The 7,051-nt window shown below is 36.3% G+C and overlaps 1 pseudogene across 1 annotated transcript in view; it reads left to right on the plus strand.

Annotated features, from left to right (window-relative positions):
• Positions 1-7,051, plus strand: part of LOC101292394 — a 1,325,780-nt pseudogene that overhangs the window by 138,071 nt on the left and 1,180,658 nt on the right. The window contains exons 41-43 of the transcript XR_184374.1: positions 2,172-2,627; positions 2,756-3,104; positions 3,235-3,399. The product of XR_184374.1 is annotated as an uncharacterized LOC101292394 (transcript). The remainder of the gene's footprint in view (positions 1-2,171; positions 2,628-2,755; positions 3,105-3,234; positions 3,400-7,051) is intronic.

Below are 7,051 nucleotides of genomic sequence, written 5' to 3' on the forward strand. Positions count from 1 at the left end.
CAACCATATTTACAGTTATTATTCCCTATGGGGAGCCCTATCGTCGGAAGGTAAATGTCTCAAAATTTTTATATAGGCGGTTGCGTCTCATCTACTTGAAAGTTTTTCTTGTAGAAGGTTTGACCAAACTACGTAATATAGAGGGAGATATGAACATTTTCGTGAATTTATAGACTTTAGCCGATGAGATATTAAAAAAGTCGTCGGCTAATGTCAAAATTTTTTTTGCGGTAAACCAAATTTGGAGGAAAATTTTCAAAGGACTTTAGCCGACGAAAATATATGAAAAGTCGTCGGCTAAAGTCGAAAAATTTTCAAAATTTTCAACCAAAATTTTTTGGCGGTCAACCAAAATTTTCAAAATAGTTTAGCCGACGAAAATAAATAATTTCGTCGGGTAAAGTTCTTTATATAGGAGTTTTACCGGAGGTGAATGGTAAGAAATCAGAAAATCAGAAAAAGTTCCGGATTTTCTTCTCGGCCTAGCTCCGCCGTCAAGCCACCGGAGACCGCCACACTTGTCCCAAAAGCTTCGCCGTCATGTCTACTTCATTGCTGGACAGGTGGTGCATCGAGTGGCGCCGCCGTGAGAGATAAATCGAGCTCCAAAACTCCGCCGGTTCGGATTCGGTGTCGATCGAATTTCTCCTTCCTCAGGTCACCATTTGGTGAGTTCTATATATGGATAAGTTGAGTTTGATTAGTACTACATTCCCCTAGAATTTGGTAGCTCGATTCGATGTGTGTGAAGAGAATCGAAGATTTGAAGTTTTAGGGTTTAAGATTGGGGATTTTTATATTTTGATTCAATTGACATGTTTAGGCTTAGAATTGGGCTTCGACTTCTTCTAGAAAGTTGTTCAAAATGTTGAGAGGAAGATTCTGTCAAATTTTGGTGGTGATTGGAGGTGGCCGAAAGTTTCTGCAGTTTTTTTTTCAAAAACCAACAACTTTAGCCGACGATATTTAAATACTATATTCATCGGCTATAGTATTTTTAATTTTTTTATAAGGTTTAGCCGACGAATTATGGCATGTTTCGTCGGCTATAGTTATTTTTTAAAATTTTTTATAAGGTTTAGCCGACGAAACAGACTATATTTCGTCGGCTAAAGTCTGGGAAAAAAACCGACGACATGTTTTTCGTCGGCTAAACTGTGGGACTATAGCCAACGAATTTTTTTTTTTGTCGGCTAAAGTCATCGCCGACGACCTTTTCCCGACAATGGCTCGTCGGCTAAGATCTTAGCCGACTAATTAAGCTAACAAGTTTCGTCGGCTAAAGTGCTTGTCCTGGTAGTGAAAGTGATCAGATATATACAGTAGGGTTCGGCTGCTATACACATTTGTATGACATACATCAAGCTATGAGTTGTCTGATCATATAAAAATTCAAAATTCAAAACGATCGGACGGCTCACGGCTTGATGTAAGTTATACACATATGTATATATAATAGAAAAGTCATATACAGTATAGTACTTAATTTTCTTTTATTTATTTAATGCCTATTGGTGTTCAAGAGCGCCGTACTATAAGAAAGTACGTACACGTACAATGCAATGAAGCATTTTGTTTGCTTCTCTATATATTTTACAATATAAACCTAGCTACTAAGAAGCCCTGAACCTTGCCAGTTTCTGCTAACTTCAAATTACCCGGCGAATATATGAATAACTATTTAGTTCAAATCAAGGCCCAGCTCGATGGCTCACCGCCTGACCTTGACGTTTGAATGATGCAAGTCATGTAACCAACTCTCTTCTTCGATTTCCATTTTTTTTTCCGGCGATACCGCTAGTGGCGCAAACAATTGAACAGAAAATATGGCAGCTTGATTGCTTTCTTTATCTCGTATTTGTAATGTTAACCTGCCCAGAATCCCTGAATATTGCCTTCTGCAATATTTAAGTGTTGACCAGAATCATCCGCAAAATAATTATATCTCTTAATTCTGATCGGGTAATAAGATCAAGTGGAAAGTGGTAGTTGGCAGCTTCATTTCATAGAGAAGTCAGATGATCACCTACTAGTATTTATTGTCACTCTTTGGCAAAGCAATCGTACACCATCAATATCCCATCGAATTCCACCATCATCTAAATCTTCAAGCAGCTCATCATGGCTCCAAGTTTCACCGATGAAAACTCACTATTCAACTTTGTTGTCAGGGATGGCAATGGCGTCAAGGGCATGGTGGACTTAGGCCTATCCAAAGTACCTGAACAATACATACAACCACCTCATGAGCGTATAGTGAAGCTAAATGCAAGCTCATCACTAAATGAGCTCACACCAATCGATCTGTCAAAGCTTGATGGGGTTGATCATGAACAAGTGGCTAATGAGATCGTTAATGCTGCCGAGGTTCTTGGGTTCTTCCAAGTTGTGAACCATGGCCTGCCCCAGGAGTTGCTGGAGTCTCTGAAAGATGCTGCAAACAAGTTTTTCGGGCAAGCGCCGGGAAAGAAAGCTGCTTACCGGAAAGGTGTGAGCCCGAGCCCGTACGTGATGTACGGAACGAGCTTTGTGCCGGAGAAAGAGAAGGCATTGGAGTGGAAGGACTATGTTAGCATGGTGTACTCCAGTGATGCTGATGCTCTCAGTCACTGGCCTAATGAGTGCAAGTAAGTTCGATCCAATCCTTGATAAAAACCCTAGTTAAACTAAAAAAGATAAGAAATATCAGTCGCATTCCGTTTTAGAAAGAAGTAGGTTATAATCTATATTATCAATTAATGAACTTAATTCTCAGGGAAGTTGCACTTGAGTACCTTAAAACATCAATGCATATGGTAAAGAAAATAGTGAAAATCTTGATTGAGAAGCTCGGAGTGACACTGGAAGACTCGAAACTAGATGGACTCATTGGGTTAAAAATGGTGAACATGAACTATTATCCAACATGCCCTAATCCGGAGCTCACTGTTGGAGTCGGGCGTCACTCGGACATGGGAACCTTAACCGTTTTACTGCAAGATGGAATTGGTGGTTTGTATGTGAAGGTTGAAGAAGACATGAATGCTGCTGGAAAGAAAGGAGATTGGATTGAGATCCCTCCTGTCCCTGGAGCTCTGGTCATAAACATTGGTGATACATTACAGGTTACAACACATTAATATTCGGGTGTTTAATTACTAGCTATTACCTCTATCACTCTATGTAATAGTGCAAAACTGCAAATTAATCTAACCCTTTGTTTTGTGATTTTGTTGCGGTTTTCATTTTGCTTAGATAATTAGTAATGGGAGGTACAAGAGTGCAGAACACAGAGTACGAACTACAAGCGCTCAATCAAGAGTGTCTGTTCCGATTTTTACCATTCCAAACGCGACAGAAATAATTGGGCCGCTGCCGGAGATGGTGGCGCGTGATGGAGTGGCTCGTTACCGTGACATGGTGTTCGGAGATTATATGAACAACTTTTTTGGCAATGCACATGAGGGCAAGAAGTCCCTTGATTATGCCCGGATTAACTAATTATCTGGACGGAATTGCTAGATATAAGAGATGCAGTGGAGTAATCTCTCTTATCATATATATATCCATGCTGATGAGTATTAATCCGACCGAGTGTCGACTTTTGTGCTCTGTTTGATTTGTCATGTCAATAATGTTGTGTAAGCTTCTAATGCTTTGGCTTCTTATGACGACTACTGTGCAATTTAAAGATTGCTGGGTCTTTGATGTAATAAAGAGATTGGTTTGTTCCAGTAATTTTTCACTTTTCTTGGGTGTAAATTCTTGAAGGTTACATGAACCCGAAAATCATCGTGTTTAGACTTTCATCCTTAATTTGTAGCTAATTTTCTTTGACTGTAAATATTTCGATTGTCGAGTCTTAATTGTTTTATATGATCAAATCCTTCTGTTTTTTTGGAGCATTATGAAGTTCAATTTTGTGGGAGCGCTTCTATTGCGGACCGCAAAGTTACGGACTCAATACGGACTTTCAAACAAGGCAGTTGGATTGTATGAACGGGTTATATTTTGAGAAATACATGTCTTTATCATGCGCCTACATCGCACACAACAAATGCTTCTCACTCCTCTTTATTTGTTTTCTGGAATTCTGGGGAAGATTAACAGATTCTTCCTCTTTCCTTAACAATATCCACTTCAATCCCTCCTTCACTTATGGGCGGTTGGGTTTGCTTATGATTACAGTTTTCAGTGGGATTTCATTTCTTTCTTTAGTGGGATTCAATCCTTACCAATATCTACAAGACTATAATTGTTGATATTATGCCAAAAACCAAAGCAAGAGGGGGAGCTGATATATCTCGGACGAGAGAGAGAGAGAGAATCTGATCTATCTTCGATGTAGGAGACAAAGGAAGAGAGAGAGAGAGACAGAGAGAAAGAGGTAGTATTGGGTAAAGTCAATTTTATTTTGTTTTCTAAAATATTAACCGTTCATACAATCTAACGGCCTAGTTTGAAAGTCTGTATTGAGTCCGCAACAGAAGCACTCCCTTAATTTTATAGTTCAAATAATTAAAATCTCGATCGAGAAAAAAGAAGAAGAAGAGAATTGGGCAACTGAATTCGACATAATGCTAAGATATTCACCATACACCGACTTTATATGAAATTGTCAGGTATTGATTAATGAAACAAACTGCTTAAAGAGTTGATGCGGCTGCACATCAAACCTAACACAATTTCAAAATAGCGAAACTTCTTGGATGCACCAAGGTGCATGTGAACTAATAGTCATTAACCAATCACAACAATTCATTTAATAAAGTCAACAACTAGGCACTAATATCAATGCTAACACTGTCACATATAATTGAGACAAAAAACAAACAATCAACACAGTAAAAACATCTATTGCTAGGTTAAATATTTCCATGGGCAATTAATTCCAAAACTGCCCAGCTTGTATTTTCTTTTGTTTTAGCTATCCTTTTTTTAGTTGTCTTTTTATTTTCTTCAATGAACTTCCAATATGTTCTCAAAAAGAAAAAAAGAAAAAAAGAAACTTCCAATAAGTAAATAAACAAATTACATTTTTGAATGAAAAAACTTTATTAGTCAAATAAAGTTGAATCAAACCTTTCAAAAAAAAAAAAGTTAAATCAAAATTATCTTTATGAAAATCTTATAATTTTGGATACTATTTTCACTTTGTGGGCTTGAGCTAACTCGATTTCATTTTATTTATTTTCTATTGTTATTTTTTTAATGAGTCATATTATCCAAATAAAATGTTGTGTAGTAATATTATGACATTTGATTTCATTACTTATAATGGTGGACCGTGGACCGTGAACTGTGGCCCAAATAAATATCAAATCAGAAACAAAAGACTCGAGTCAATTGACATTTTCTATATATTCTGCATGATAATATGAATCGTGTGAATGAAGTAGCCATGCATGTCTATCGTCGTTTGTGTCAATTATTAATTTTTTTTCTTTCTAAAACTATATAAACAATATTCACATTTGCTCTCCAAAATACAAATTTTCCGCAATAGTGTGAAGGGAAATTTGTACATTAATAGTGTGAAGGAAAATTTGTACAATAATAGTTGACTATAGGCTTTCATCGATGGCCCAGCTTCAACTATTATTGTACAAATTTTCTGCAATTTGACCTTGACTAATTCACCGCGTATTTTTCTCTTGGTTATCATGCTTATTATGAGAAAATCGGCCTTGTAGGTCGTTATTCTCCCATATAAATTTGGCAAATGCTTAGTCAAGCTAATTACATACATATTTTTTAGTTTTCTCGCCACCAATAATTACATACATATAATATATAGTTTGTTTACCAGCCACCACGTATGCTCTCATTTGGTTAAGCCCTATCTACATCATGTAAACATTTTCAACCCCGTATATCGGCTCTCAATTAGTTTACTCTTTAGAAAATTATGATGAATAAATATAATAGTATCAATGTATATACGATTGATCTAGTAAATCAAAATTGGAAAAAAGAACGACAACGGCTAAGAATTCAAGATTGGAAAAAGAATGACGACAACTAAGAATTTTGTCATACGCATATAATATGTAGATCATCAAATTAAATATTGCAAGTGTCTTGGTTCACCGAATCCACTCCGCTTTTATACATTGGTGAAAAATGTCAACCTTTAAAAAAAAAAATTGGAAAGGTTAATTATATGAATGAGAATAGAGATAAATTAACATGTGAGCCTTGAAGAAAAAGTTTAGACTCTCGGGAATATACTTTAGAAGTTATCACAACTTCACAAGGTGAAATTCTCGATTTAAGCCTTATGTAGTATTTTCGGAAAACTTTTAGGATATTCAAAGAATTAGTGATTTTTTTTTTTGACAAGCAATAAACTAAACAAAACAGTGATGAAGTTGATTACACACTTTCCATAAACTGGAAATGCCAGCACACTGAAGTTTAAGCATACCAAAATACTACTCTTCTAAAGTATAACTAGAAAGATTGCCCGGGCGTTGCTCCGGGACTTTCGAGTGTCTTTTTCCTTTGTGATTAGTGTTGTACATCAGTTCACCGTTTGCTATATATAGCTGCAATGCACTGTTTGCTATATACTAAAGCCCCTTCACTTCTACATAACAAAGTGGCCTTTACTTCTACATAACAAAATGCAATAGAAGTTTAAGAGAAAGGACTGTTTGCAAAATGACTTGATGCTTTGATAATAACAGCCTAATAACAGCATATACGGAGTTTCCTTCAGCCGACTCTCTGCATATTCAGCATTTTCTTTGATTAATCCCATTTTAATGAAAAAAGGGCATCAAATCCATCCACTCCAAAGGTGCTCACATGATATTGCTTCAACTCGGCCAAGACAGTACATATTCCCTATCATAAATTAACAACAATATAGTCATAATAGTTAATTGGCTATGGAGACATATATATCTGAAGGATTATAACATATGAATGTATTTGTATTGAACAACACTCCAATCAATTATTACTGAACATAGAAGAACAGGGAGAATCTGTCTCAATACCTTCCAAACTAAAATGGATGTATGCTGCGGTTGAACAAATTGAAAAACAGGATACAAAACATGTTACA

The sequence above is a fragment of the Fragaria vesca genome, linkage group LG3 (assembly GCF_000184155.1).
Source record: "Fragaria vesca subsp. vesca linkage group LG3, FraVesHawaii_1.0, whole genome shotgun sequence".
Classification (NCBI taxonomy): domain Eukaryota; kingdom Viridiplantae; phylum Streptophyta; class Magnoliopsida; order Rosales; family Rosaceae; genus Fragaria; species Fragaria vesca.